A 13,879-nucleotide genomic window follows, 5' to 3' on the forward strand; every position below is an offset into this window, starting at 1 on the left:
CCACAGAGTAAAATCCAGTATTTCTGAGCTATTTCAACTTTGTTGAAAACCAAACAGTCTTCATTTAATCTTCTGTGAAGATTTCTAGTAGTTACCATCCATGAGATTTGTGTTTTCGTTTTCCCTAGCAGTCTCCAAAAGAGACGTATGTCTTGTCACAAGTTTCTTTCCTCTCATCTTTGGGAGAATGTTAATCTGTGGCAGGCTTGTCTAACCCCTGGTTTGTTATTGGCAGCTCATACTACATGGATAGAAAAAGCAGTAATTGGTGTTACCTGGCTTAGGTAACCCTCACCATGTGGTTTAGGAAGACATGAATTGCCCAGCGCCTTTATATTATGAACATGCCTATATACCTCCTCCCTATGTCAGAAGGAGCTATTTTTATGGTGGTAGTTGATTAAACTACCGGTGTGTTGGAATAGAAAACTGAACATGCAGCCTTTCTTGTTTCATGCCATTGCACTTTCTTTAGTGCATTACATTACTGCACACTGCAGACCTAGCTGGCTTATTATTCTTTCAATGCAGAAGACAAAAGAGTTGCGGTGGTACCTAGCTTACTCTAGTTTTCTGGTATTATCATTATATTTTCATGGTAGTGGACTGCAGTTAGCAACACATGCAAGCTCTAGATCCACTTTAAAAAATCTTATGGTACTAAACCATAAGATTTTATGAAGCAGAAGTGGTAGTAGAGTTTGGGTAATAATGCGTTGACTCATCTCTAAATAAGAGTGCAATTTATGAAAGGGATTAATGTTTAACAATGGGAAATAAGAATAAAGCAGCAGCTATAATTTTTTAAAATAACCTATTACTAACCATCTAAGGCAAATTGATCTATACATTCAGCTCAGTCAAATCTTTAACAAGCTGGATAATGGTTAAAGTAATTATCTGGAGAAATTATTAATTTTATAAAATGTGGCCTGTGCTTCACAGCATGAAAAATACCTGGGTTTTTATCCAATAAGCATTTAATTACTCCAAGCAAGCTGTTGCTGCTGAAAAGTGCTTTTTCATTCATGTGACAAAGTGATAGGTAAATAACATCCATGGCAATGTAAAATGCAACACAAATGTTAAAAATGTTTCCTTTATTAATATTCCTTATTAGCGAACAATTAATTCCTTTTTATTAATTTAGTGGTCTTGTGAGATTGTTAAAAATTAATAATTAATGAGAAGCAAATGGTAGCCCCACAAAAACACAGCTGTTTTTTGTTAAAGTAATTAAGGCTGTCTACATTCATGATCACAGAGTTGGTAAAAATTTTGAGCAATAGCTCAGACATTGTCTCTAATGATGTTGAATTATAGTTGTGTCTAGTTTAGAAACAATTCAGGGAAAGGGTTGTTTTGTATGAATTTCTCACAAAATAGGGAACTGGTGATGGTGTAGTAAACCCATTCAGGTTTCAGATTATAACTGACCACTTTTTTCTTACAAAATTTTTCGTGCTTTCCTTTCTTCAGTGTTCTTTGTTTAATAAAATGCAAAATAATGTTGATATTTTGGGAGGAAGAGAGGAAGGATGTGTTTTTGATCTCATTTTCTGTGAAACTGTAAAACTTCTCTTAAATAGATGATTTCTAATTTTCTTTGAATGTTTGAGTGAAAAATATCCACTTTGGTTTTGACTAGACTTAGCATCAGGAAGCACACAGGCACTGTGCCTATGTGCAAGTAAACTGTCAACATTTACTATGTATACAGGCAAACATAGAATTAAACTTACCCACAGTTACTAATTGACTAATGTTTTTTGTATAGATGCTGGCTTGGCTATACAGAGGGAAGACTGGGTATGCTTAGATTTTATGTGAGTGAGTGCATAGTACAGTTTTCAAATGGAACTGAATTGGCAGCCGTTGAATGTATAGGCTCAAGATTCAGCTCTGCATAGTATGCTCAACTGTTATTTTTAAGGTTCTTCCTAAGTACCCCTGGAAACACTGATCTGTAAGAATTTAGTTATCAGTGTGAGATATGAGCAGATGCAGAGCTCACAGCAACCATACTCTGAATCAATACAAATTAAGGGTATAAAACAGAGACTGAAAGCAAGAGGAAGCTTTGAGGGAGGACATTCAACTCAACAAGGAGCCAAATATAGGGCAGCAGTTAGTGTGAAAGGGAGTTTGATATAGGGGAATGTCTTTAGCTGCTACTGAGAACAAAAATGTAGGCATTGAAGGAATAAAAAAATGTTGGAAAAATACAGATGAGACAAAGTGAAGGGTACCACAATAGCCTTCGTAGACATAAATGGAAATGATTAGCAATTGAAGCTATGATTGAAGCCATACCCATTTCCATGAATTAACAATTATTGGTATTATTTAAAATACTGTGAATAAAAGCAATTTTAATCTTTTGAGAGAGGTATAATTCTTGGTGTTACTACTGATGAAAAAATAAGATCTTAATCAAAGACCCTTGTTTTTGCAGGGATGATGGTGTACTGCACATATGATGTGCTGCATCTCTTGAAATAAATACATAAATACACATATATAACATATAAAATACAACTAAAGTTAATGAACTCTTTCATCACCTGTGAGAAATCTTGAGAGTTCTTTGCTTTGCATGGAAGGTCATAATAACCTAAGGGGATTTTATTTTCCTACCACTTGAAAATAAGAGATAAAAACCTTCCATTATTTGAGTTTCATATCAATCTTTGTCTCCCTTTTCCTTGCAAGAAAATCCCTGCCAAGCTCACGTGACATTGGATGTTCAAAAAGCCAAGTCATTTTAATATGTTTAAGGACATTCTTCAAAATCCCTTTTAAATTGGAAAAGAATTTTGAGTTCCTTTCAAGACACTGGGCAAGTGGGTTGTGACCCTTTTCTGAGGACTTTTAAAATATGTGGTTGTTTTCCAAAGTGCCCTATTCAGAATAGTAAAATTCACTTACAGCCCTACTGTCTGCATATGTATTGAAACATTGACTTCTGAGCTGCTCTCCCTCTGCAACTATCTGTCTCTTGCTGTGAAATTCACTGACAGACTAAGCTCAGAAACCAGCATGAGGGGACTGGAGTCTTACTGGTGGAAAAAGACCTGAGGGTTCTTTTGATCACAACAATTCTAGGTCTTACAGATGCTGAAAATTCTAACGTATTTGATGAAATGAAGGCAGAAACTGAAAAATGCCCAAGGACATAACTTTTATTTTATTTTATTTTATTTAAGAAGTAGGTAGAACTTCTTGCAACACTGAATTCCTTTTGAAGGACTGTAAGACACCAGTTATTTTTGCCCTTGCTCCCAGAACTAGTCTTTCCCTTTCCATCTTTTGCTTTTTTTCCTTTGTTTTTAACTTTTCCCCTTTTTTCTCCCATCTGTTTTGAAGAGTGAGATTGTTTTCATCTATAGAAAAAAAACCTGCTTTAACATAAAGGTGATTTTCATCATGACCAAGTAATGTGTCAGTGAACAGAGCATTGTTGTGATGCATGTGCTGACAAGAGCCTGCTTTACTTTTGTCAAAATGCTGGTGCCAATAACTAGTCTATTACAATGTCCATGATGCGAGCGGTCTGATTTTGGCCGTTAAATCCTGAGACTCAAGCAAGAGTATTGCAAATCTGTGATCTATACTGCCAAAAGACTCCTTTTAAAACAGTCTGTTTTTGAGCAGTCAGACTTGTCAGGAAACATGACCATTCCACCTATCACAGAAGTATTTTTCGTTCTAACTTGACTGGTCTTCAACCATGCAGACATTGAAATGCAAGAAAATGATGTTGCTTAGATGCTTGACCAGAGAACTAGATTAGATTCACTCAGTTTCACTCCCTAATACTAGCTCCTTACAGAGTGGCAATTATTAAGCACAGTAAAGCAAACAAGCGCATTAACACTAATCAGGTATATATGTCTATATAGTAAATAAGTACAATAAAGCAAATCAGAACTGATGCCAGGAGTCTCAGGTAATTGGGAAAATTCCTATGTGGTACATCCACCCATAGGTGGGGTTTCAGATTTGACTACAACAGGGCTTCCCAGCTTGAAGTGTGATCCTGGATAATGTTTCAATGGTAACTGGTGGTGTATTTCTTCTTAATTACTATTCTCTCTATGCAGTAATGATTTGGTGCATTTATAATTTTCCTTTGTACTTTATTTTATATGTATATATATATGATTTGCGTTATTGTACTTATTTAGTGTATATGGAGAGATGTATACCCTGTTTCCGTTAGTATGCTTGTTTGCTTTAGTGTGCTTATTCACTTTAGTGTGCTTGTTTAATAAACAGTGCATGTTATACAGCTAGTGTGTGGTCATTTTGCTGCGTACCCTGCCTTACAGCAGAACAATTTGGCGTAGTTGGCAGGATATGAAACAAAATTACTTTTTTTTAAAGATACAGAAAACTGTTGCTAAGACAGATGTAAAACTGGATATTCCAGGCATGGGAATAATTACCTCACTGTATTTTGGCTGCTGAGTGGTTGTGTCATGGTTTATGTGAGAACTGGGCCTCATGTTTTAGGGAGGGGGAACCCTTTGATATGGTTAAATGTTTACAGAGAGTTTCAGCACAAAAACAGGAGAAGCAGCGTGGCCTCGTACCAGCCACTATGAACCAGTGAATAAAGGTGTAGTGGGAGCTGGAGAAGGTGCTGCAGAACTTCACTGGTTATGGGCCCTGAAGAGCTCATGCAGTATGCAGAAGACATGCAGCAGGAGATCCTCCAGACAGAGAATCTAGGTGGAGAGTTGTCAGGGACAATTTCACTTCTTATGAGACAATGTTGTAAAAGAATAAAGGATACAGCTCAAAAACTGTCCTCTGATCGTAAAGACATTCACAGCAGTGTATTCCTAGTTGGAAAAGCCAGATATAAGAACTTTGACTCATCAGCAACGTGGGGATAGATGAGTGCTGGCAAGCTAACAGCCAATGAGGTGATGGTGAAGCTCTTCTTTAGGCGGGGGATGTTGGATATAGCAGAATAACTTTGTGAGGAATCCGGTTTTTCAATACATCAAAGCCAGAAAAGACCATTGTGGAGCTGAATCAAATATTGGGATCGTTGAAACTTAGAGCTTTGAGACCTGCACTAGAATGGGTGGTATCCAACAGAGAAATGCTTATGGCACAGAATAGCTTGCTGGAATTTACACAGATTGTATTTCATTAGTTTATTGTTGGATGAAACAGCAAGTCACAGAATCATAGAATGGTTTGGGTTGGAAAGGACTTTGAGATCATCTAGTTCCAGCCCTCCTGCCATGAGCCGGAACGTCACACTAGACCATGTTTCCCAAGGCTCAAAGAGAAGCACTTAAGTATGCAAAAACTTTCACCAGTGCACTGGTGTTTGAAATCAGAGGAATGAGCTATCGATTGAAGTGGACCTTGCCAAAAGTGCTGGTATCATTCAATATCTGCCTGTCTCATTCTTCGTCAGCAGAACAATTGTTCTATATAACCTAACATTTTTACTGCAGTGGTCTGGCACTGCACTAGGACCAAACTGTAACATAGGAAAGGCGGCATCTCAGCTTTGGAGAATGAGTAAAATAAATCCTTTTCAGGGGAAAGCTGAGAGTAGTAGCATAAAACAGCTTTATATTGGAGGGTTGTTTGTCTCTTGGTGTAGAATGGCCAAACGATGCATGACAGCCGCACATACATCCCGTACTATAGTTCTGGGATACAGTTGGATGTGGACAACAGGGCTGCCTTTTGTTACGAATTGATGCCTGTTCTGCAAGCCATCAGGTCCCTGCAGAGGACATCTGGAGCAGCATAACAGAAATAGGAGCGTCTGCTTCCCACAGTGCCTATTAACTTGTTGTAAAGATCAAGAAGAAGAGGAATGAGAGTTCCTCTCCATAAGTGTGAAAGCAGTGTTTGTGCATAGCAGCCCTTCCTGCCAAAACCCCAAGGCCCTTCCCTGCCCCCAACAACCACTTCTGAAGGGAAAGCAGAAGACTCTAGTTCAAACAATTTGGGGAGCACCCAAGCTGTCTCTTACTCCCTCTGCTATCATCCTGCTTATTCAAGCATTAATTAGCTTATAAACTACTTGGAGGCAGGAACCATATCATTTTAAAAGTCAACCCAATATTTAGCTCAATAGAATAATAAACTTTTTAGCTTCTTTTGTTCCTTTGCATAAAGGCCATACCGAATAAATAATGTAATTAACATTATTTTGTCTGTGAGAGTGGTCCACAATATCCTATGTCATGTATTGCCACCTGTACAGAAGTGAATGTACAGAAGGATTCTGGGCATGCATATAAAAGTACACTATAGTCACAAAAAGATGCACCACTTTAAGTTGACAATCTCCCCATGTTCTGTGGGAGTTACTGGGTAGTATCAGGGGTTACATACTTCCTATGACTGAGGAAGGGAAATGGAAACAAAATTCAGAACTCCTGACTAGATTTTTTTTTTTACTAGGAGTTCAGTTAGTTACTTTTATGGTGACATCAGTGGAATGGAAATTAGTTGGCTTTGCTGTGTAAAAATTTGTTACTTTTGTCTTAGGCTTTTAGCTGCCTGTCCTTGAAACCTTCAGAATGTGTGTTCATTTAGGTTTGGCACTCTAAATCTATGGTGACAGCTGTAAATTTAGGCTAATAAATGAATTACACAGGTAAGGAAAACAAACACTCTCTCCTCAGAGGCTGTATAAGCCACATGGCTGATGCTATCAAGAAAACTCTTATCAGACACTAGCTGATTGATTTTCCCCCTAGGTAGGTATTAAGCTGTGCAGCTGCTGAAATTGTAACTACTCATGTTTCTTTATCCATCATTTTTCATTTTATTAGATTTAGTCTATTTGCTATACAGGGTTTTTCTTGCAAAACCAAGCCTCCTAGGCTAAAGCGAAAACAGCCTTCCCTTTCTGTCTGTGATCTTTAGGGACAAATAAAATTCCCTGAAAACCTTTCAGGCTTTTGCTTTTGGCAGCAAGAACACCCCAGGCAGAGCTGTGGTGCAAATCAGCAATAAACTCTTGGGACCCAGTCCACCCTTCCATGTCCTATTGCAGCGGCACACCCATGTCAGTGCTGAGGCAGGTGAAGCTGAAGTGTCTTGTAGGGACAAAATTCTCTGCATAGCAGCAGCCATGAATCATCCTAAAAACAAGCAGTAATTAAGGAAGGCTTGGGGGACTGTCAAAGTTATGCTGGGCTGCCTGGAAAAACACCACAAATCAAAAGACCAGCCTGAGAGCAGCAGAGGGCACTGGTGATTTAAAGTCACCGTGCTAAAACCTACGAGGCTGCTGAAACACTGCAGTTTCTTTTCTGTACCACTGTATCGACCTGTGTCTCACCTGAAATCCCATCTGCTAATGTGAATGTATATATAATGGACCTAATTTTCTTCTTATATTCTCTGGTGAAAATTAAGAGCCACTCCAATGAGGACAAGGCATTAGAGAAGAAAGCAAGAGTGGATTAAAATGTATTATCTGGGAATAAGAGTAGGGAAACAGAAGCAAAAGAAATTTTTATGCCTGTTTGAAGAAGCTTAAAAGGTTCACAAAATAGACTACCTTGGGGAAACTGTTTCTTATATTCTTAGCGAAAAATATCAGATGCTGCAATCAAAGTGTTTTTTTTTTTTTTTTTCCAAAGCATAACATAACTTCCTATGTGTTTTGGGGGAAAAAACCTGGCAGTTTGTAACATACTTTACAGTCCCACAGCTAGTATATCCTGATTCACTGAGGGCAGGAAAACCCCATGATATTTTACAAGCTTGTCTGTAGTTTACTGATGCTAAATTGATGGTTGAAATTTGACAGCTGTAACTTGTTTTGTATGTGTTATAATGAAATACATGACTCTTAAGTACCCTGAAGCTCTGTACCTTTCAGTGTTTCATTTAGTGTGGTATTTTTGACATGTCTTGCTTTATCCATAGTTCAACTGCATTGTTGAAGGAGCACCCCCTGAATTCAGCCCAGATATCAATAACTATATAATTCTACCTGTAGCTATTATCAACACTTGTTTTCTCCTACCAGTCTTGTTTTATTCATTTATTTTCCCCTGTGTATTATTTCCAGGTCTGCCCTAGATTTCTGCTTGAGCCACCTTCTGATCCAGGACTCTGCTTAAATAATTATAATATCCATTATGCTTGAGATTGTAGGCACCAGAGGACACAGCTATGAAATTACTATGAGTAATGCGATGTCAAAGCTCACCATCAAGGTGAAGATCTCTGCACTACTTTGCTGGCATTGAGCATTTTCATAATGCTGGCAGCTTCATAGAAAGATTTTCTTTTAATTGCCTTCTGCCAAGCAAAGGCATTAGCCTGATTCTGGCAGCCTTATGGTTCCAGATGTCCAGATCTCTCATGATATCCTAACAGAGGCATTAGGGTTTTACTATTATTGAGTTGTGCATCTGACTTGCCAGAGTAAAAGCTAGTTACTGAGCTGATCTCTAGCTATGTGGAAGTCGTTATTTTCCATACTACTTACCTGCAACTTACCACCAGAAGAAAGCATAGAACTCTGCTGAGGTGCTTGATCTGAGTACATCCAGGTAACACCACAAAAAATTAACTGTTATGTATCATTTGATGTTCTTCTATCACTATGAGGTGAAGATAAGGTAAGTAAACTTCAAAAATTCAGGATGTTGCTTCTTAGAAGTATCCTGTTTACTCACTTCCTAATGCAAAATACTGTACACATCACTGGAACTGATGTCTCAGAAAACTGACCTTTCTTGTATTTTTAATATTACCAAAAGATCTGGCAATTTACATATATTTAAATATAACAGTTTATGTTTAGTACAATTGCTGTTAATGCTGCTGTCTTCTTCAATGGTGACAGCAGCCCAAGACTGAGGAAAAAGTTCAATGTTACCAATGGATTCTGTGCTTAATATCCACAGTTTTGGGTGCCTAAATGTCTCTCTTTTTGTCTTCGGATGGCCCAGGGGGTGTCATTGGAATTGTTGACTTAAGATCAAAAAATTGAGCCTGTTAGTTGTTATAGAGTAGAACTAATGATGCAAATAAAAGGAAGATGGAGCATACAATAATTGAACACAGTAGACATCGTATCAGCAAGACACTGGTACCATCATTCCTCAGACACTGTATGTTTTACTCTTTTCTATTACAACCACAATTTGTTACATCTTTATTCTGGTTAAAAATACTTGCCCCTCTCCCTCACAACCTCTGTGTCTTACAGTGCTTCAAAAATAAACTAAGAAAGATCCAGGATTAATGCTTAATCACCCTAAGGGGTGATGCAAATTTCAATTTTTAATAGAGTTTCATTATTTTAGATACTAGCTAAAGGGTGTGGAAATGTCAATTTTATACGATCACATGTAAATTCTGCAGAATAATAAAATAGAAAGGACTGAACAGAAAAAAAATGGAGATAGGACTCACATTTGACAAAATCTTATTCTGACATGCTTTGCAGAATGAGTGGTATTTCTGCAGTGTAGATTCTCTCTCAAAAAACTAATTACAGAAGTAAACAGTGTTTTTTTTAGGGGGTTGTTAATTCATTTCTTTGTGTTTAAAAAGTGTTCATAAAGAAATGAATTTTTTCTCAGGTATATTTTCTATTCATTGTATTCATAGCATGGTTTTTCATTTCTATTGTGTTTGTAAATTTAAAATGTTCAGATATGCTTATAGAAAACACTCTCCTTTTAGTACCAAATTCTATGAGCATTGTTGAAATAACCATTCTGTAAAAAATGACATTTATAAGAAAAGGTCCAAGGATAGCCAAAAATTTAAATAAAGGTGAAAAAAAGAGCAAAAGCCCAGCACGTGATGTGGTAAAAAGATCATAATTTACTTTGAAAAGTAAATTTTTTCATTTTTTTCCCTTAGTGTTTCTAAAGCAACTCTGTCCTCTTACAATTTTTTTTTATTAACTGAGTTATAATTAATTTGTTTTCTTATTTGTTTTCTTATTTGTTTTAAAGTTGACGGTAAAGAACTGTTGGTATGCATAGGCATACCTGAGAAACAACCTTAAAACCCTGCAATTCAATGTGTCTTGCTGATGGAAGCTAGATGGGCAGTTTCAGGTGTTTTTACTTCCAGAAGGAACCAAAATGACATAATCTGGGTTATACACAGTGCACATTATTGTTTTGTTTTTTTTTTTTTTTTAAATTTAGCAGTTTGATGATATAGAAGCTCAGAAGCTTGCTAGCTACTGGAAGGCTTTTGCAGCTTTTAGTGTGTCTGAAATGGCTTGTTTTCAGATTGACAGAGCTTTCTTTGGTTTGAGAGAAATCTGAAAATCTCCAGGATAGACCCAGCTTGTTTACTACATGGTGTGAATAACTAATGTTCACAACATCAGGAATTAGTGGGTTTTTTTTTTTTTGTTTGTTTGTTTTGTGGCTGGTTTGGTTTGTTTGTTTGTTTTGCTGTTGTTTTTGTTTTCTAGCAAATGTGAGAATAAATAAAAGCCTTGCTATAATCTTGTTGGTGGCTTAATGGAATTTGAAAGTTTTGCTATTGCATATGCCTGGCTGCAAATACTAAGCAATTAACATGTTTTTTATGGTCCTTTAGCTTCAGCAGAGGGGTTATTTGTTTTATTTTTTGTCAGCCCAGAAGCATAGATGTCTACCATTTGGTGTACAATATTTTTTGTAGGTAAAAAAAATAAATTTCTCTTGTAAAGCCATATAATTAACCATTGCTAATATTGCTTTAGATCTTACCTTTTCATTGTTAAGCAATTCATTCTAGTTCTTGAGAAAAGAATTTTTCACACAGATAGGCCTGGAAACCACGTGAAGCGCTCTTTTAGCAGCCAAAACCCAAATTTATGTCATTCATGCATGTTGTACCCTATGCTGTCCCTCTTAGTGATAAGAGATACATTGAAGCTGATATGGTGTGGAATGGCTAAATATGATGTAAACTGCAACTGAAGCCAAAACGACTTATAATCACAAAAATAGTGGCTTCTTGCTTTAAATTGTTTGCTTTACTGCTACAAGTGCAGTACAAGTGCATTTTTTTTTAGCAACATACATTAGTATGATTAATGTATGCAGTATGACTAATGTACTTTCTTCTTACATCTAAGAAAACAATGTGGATGAATTTTCTTACTCTAAAAATGTGTAAAAGTCATATAGCCTTTTTAATAACTTTGGCTGATAAGCCAGCTTTAGAGATATCTATATGGCCTGTTACCTCTAACTCTTTCTAAACTCACTTTTTCACACGAGGGTAAAATGGATTCTTTTTCTTTCAGTGCATTTTCAAAGTGTTGCTTGCAATAGTTTTTCTGCTTTCTAGAGGAACATGTAGCTTTAACACTCAGAGATTTGTTTTTATTTGCAGAAATGAACATTAATTTTATTTCTTAGTGACTTCATATGATATGGTACTCATAAGAAAACCATAGTTCTATGCAGTGCCAACCTTAGTCTCATTTTAAGTGACAGAATAACTGACGCTTAAAATCAATCTTGCCAGCTGTTCAATATTTCCTCCCTTGGTTTGCTTTTCAAAATTGATCACTGAAGATTTTAGAAAATTTTCTGTAATACAGAGAAGCTCATTAGATGCAGAATTGCCTAACATGAACCTTATTATATTTTGAAACCACGTTTGCATCTATTGTCATTTTAAACGCTAACTGGGTTGAGAGAAGGCTGGATATTTGAATAATTCGGTGTACTGAGATGGCAGTAATTGTGTTTTTCTGAAAGTCATTCAAGCCCCCTCCCCACTAAAACTGTTGATGAAAAGGTTCAATTTCAGTTATTGATTCACTTCAGGTTATATTTTCTTACTTGGATTCACCAATTGAGACACTTGCAGCTGCTCAGTGCCTGTTAGTTTTTACACATTTACAGCTGTAAGCCAAACACATAAACAGTGTGGGAATATTGACTAAATGCTATGAAATATGTAGCACCTTTCTGTTTATGTGTTCATATTCCTTAACCTTCCCCTTGCTACTGCAATATCCAGTTCTTTTAATTTTGAAGAGGCTGTTTTGGCTGTGATAATTTAGCATGCGGAGGCTAAATATATGTAAACATCTAAAAAAATAAAGTCATTTGGTATCTTGCATTGTGTATTGGGCTTTATAAGTTTTTGTACATGCTGGGCTTCTCCTCTTTCATTCCTGTGATTTGATGCTTTCCCATCCCATTTTTAATTTTTTATCCTCTTTTGAACAAGGCTGCATCCAAGTTTTCTCTACCCTCTGAAATGGTATCAGTCCCTTCCCGTTGTTACTCTAATACATAGCATACATTCTCTTTTTTTTGTCTTTCTCCATCCATCACATAATCTCTTGCATTTGCCATCTCCCACCCCAGTTTTTGTACAGACTTTGTAGCCAGCACCTTGGTTATGTGTTTCTTTACTCTCGCTACTTCATTTGGCTTTGATCTGAGGTGTTGGATGCACCCTTGTCCTACTTTGCTTTTCTATCCATGCCTCTTCTTTCTTTGCATCAGTCCTTGTTATCTGTCAAATCCCAATTTACCTATTATCAAGCAGAGGTCATAGCTAGGGGTCATGTCCTTCACTCAGTAATAGAAACTGACCAGTTTCCAGCTCGCTCAGTTTTCATCGCTAAGTACTAAACATGCAGCTATTTTTTTTCCAGAATGACTTGCATAGCCCTCTTTAACTCCTTTCTGAAACTCTCGCTTGAAAACAGATCAATTGTTGCTGTGCTGTGACAGTTTCAGAAAGTCAGCCTTTGTCTTCCTTGTTTTTCTCTTGCTTTAAATTTCCATTTTAATCTGGTTGAAGGCAGGGATAATTTATTTTCTGTCTTTGTATAACATCAAAGAGTCCATAATTAGGGCTGCTAGATAGAATGAGAACGTAAGCAATATACCCGTGTGTATCTCTCATATTAACAATATTTAAGACATTGGTAAATATACTAAGATAAGGGTAGTGAGATAAGAGATCTTTTGAAATAAGTCTTTTGATTTACTGTATTTGCTGAAGTTTTGATTAACCAACAGAGTAGAAAGACCTTGGGGATCTTCTGAACTCTCTAAGCCATCTCCTCTGAATTACTGTGAATTAATGGCTTTTAGGATGATTTCTATTTTTTTTCTTTTTTTTTTTTTTTTAACACACTAATGAAGATTTTCATTTGTGCTGGGTTTTGGCAGATACTTAACACAACTGAAAACCTGCAGTGCCAGTATGATATTCCACAGAGTTTATTTTCAAAAACAAAGAAACAAATCCTGTTCCTTAATTCTAATGCCTATCTGCCTAGAAATCGCAGTCTTTTTTTTTTACTATAGCACATAAAGAAGTGGTTTGAATTGACACATTGAGACTCCTAACACTTCATATTTTTAATCTTAAGAAGAGTAATTAGCTATATTAATCATCATTCCTAGGTTTAAACCAGGACCTGTAGTGTGACTCTTATTTCTGTTAGCTTTGTCAGACTTATGAGTGCCAGTACATTTTAAACAGATGTTTTCTAAAGAGTAGTATGCTCTTTTATATATTTTTAGACTGCTAGAAATATGAAAACATATTTTGGTCTGAATATACAATACACAGATTATTATTCAGAAGTTTAGGGCTTTTTTTGAGTTCCACAGAAAACACAAATAAAAATCCATCAAAGTAGTAAAATTCTGTAACCTAGCCATGATTAAGAATTTTTTTGGTGATTAACATCAAGACTTTTTTTCTGTATAATATTGAGGAGTAATAGTATATTTTGCATTCCTGATTTTAAAGTGATAAGAAACTGGCTGAAATGTAGAGCATATGTAATTTATATAGTGAAGTAAGATGTTACAATCAAATTTTCTGCCAATGATAACTTTTAATGTATTTATTGTATTATGGATAAAATTATATAGTTAGA

General features: G+C 36.3%; 1 pseudogene; it reads left to right on the forward strand.

Annotated features, from left to right (window-relative positions):
• The first annotated feature begins 4,664 nt into the window (after positions 1-4,664).
• LOC136005959 (E3 ubiquitin-protein ligase RMND5A-like) lies at positions 4,665-5,315 on the forward strand (annotated as a pseudogene).
• The last annotated feature ends 8,564 nt before the right edge of the window (positions 5,316-13,879 follow it).

This window comes from Lathamus discolor, chromosome Z (assembly GCF_037157495.1).
Source record: "Lathamus discolor isolate bLatDis1 chromosome Z, bLatDis1.hap1, whole genome shotgun sequence".
Classification (NCBI taxonomy): domain Eukaryota; kingdom Metazoa; phylum Chordata; class Aves; order Psittaciformes; family Psittacidae; genus Lathamus; species Lathamus discolor.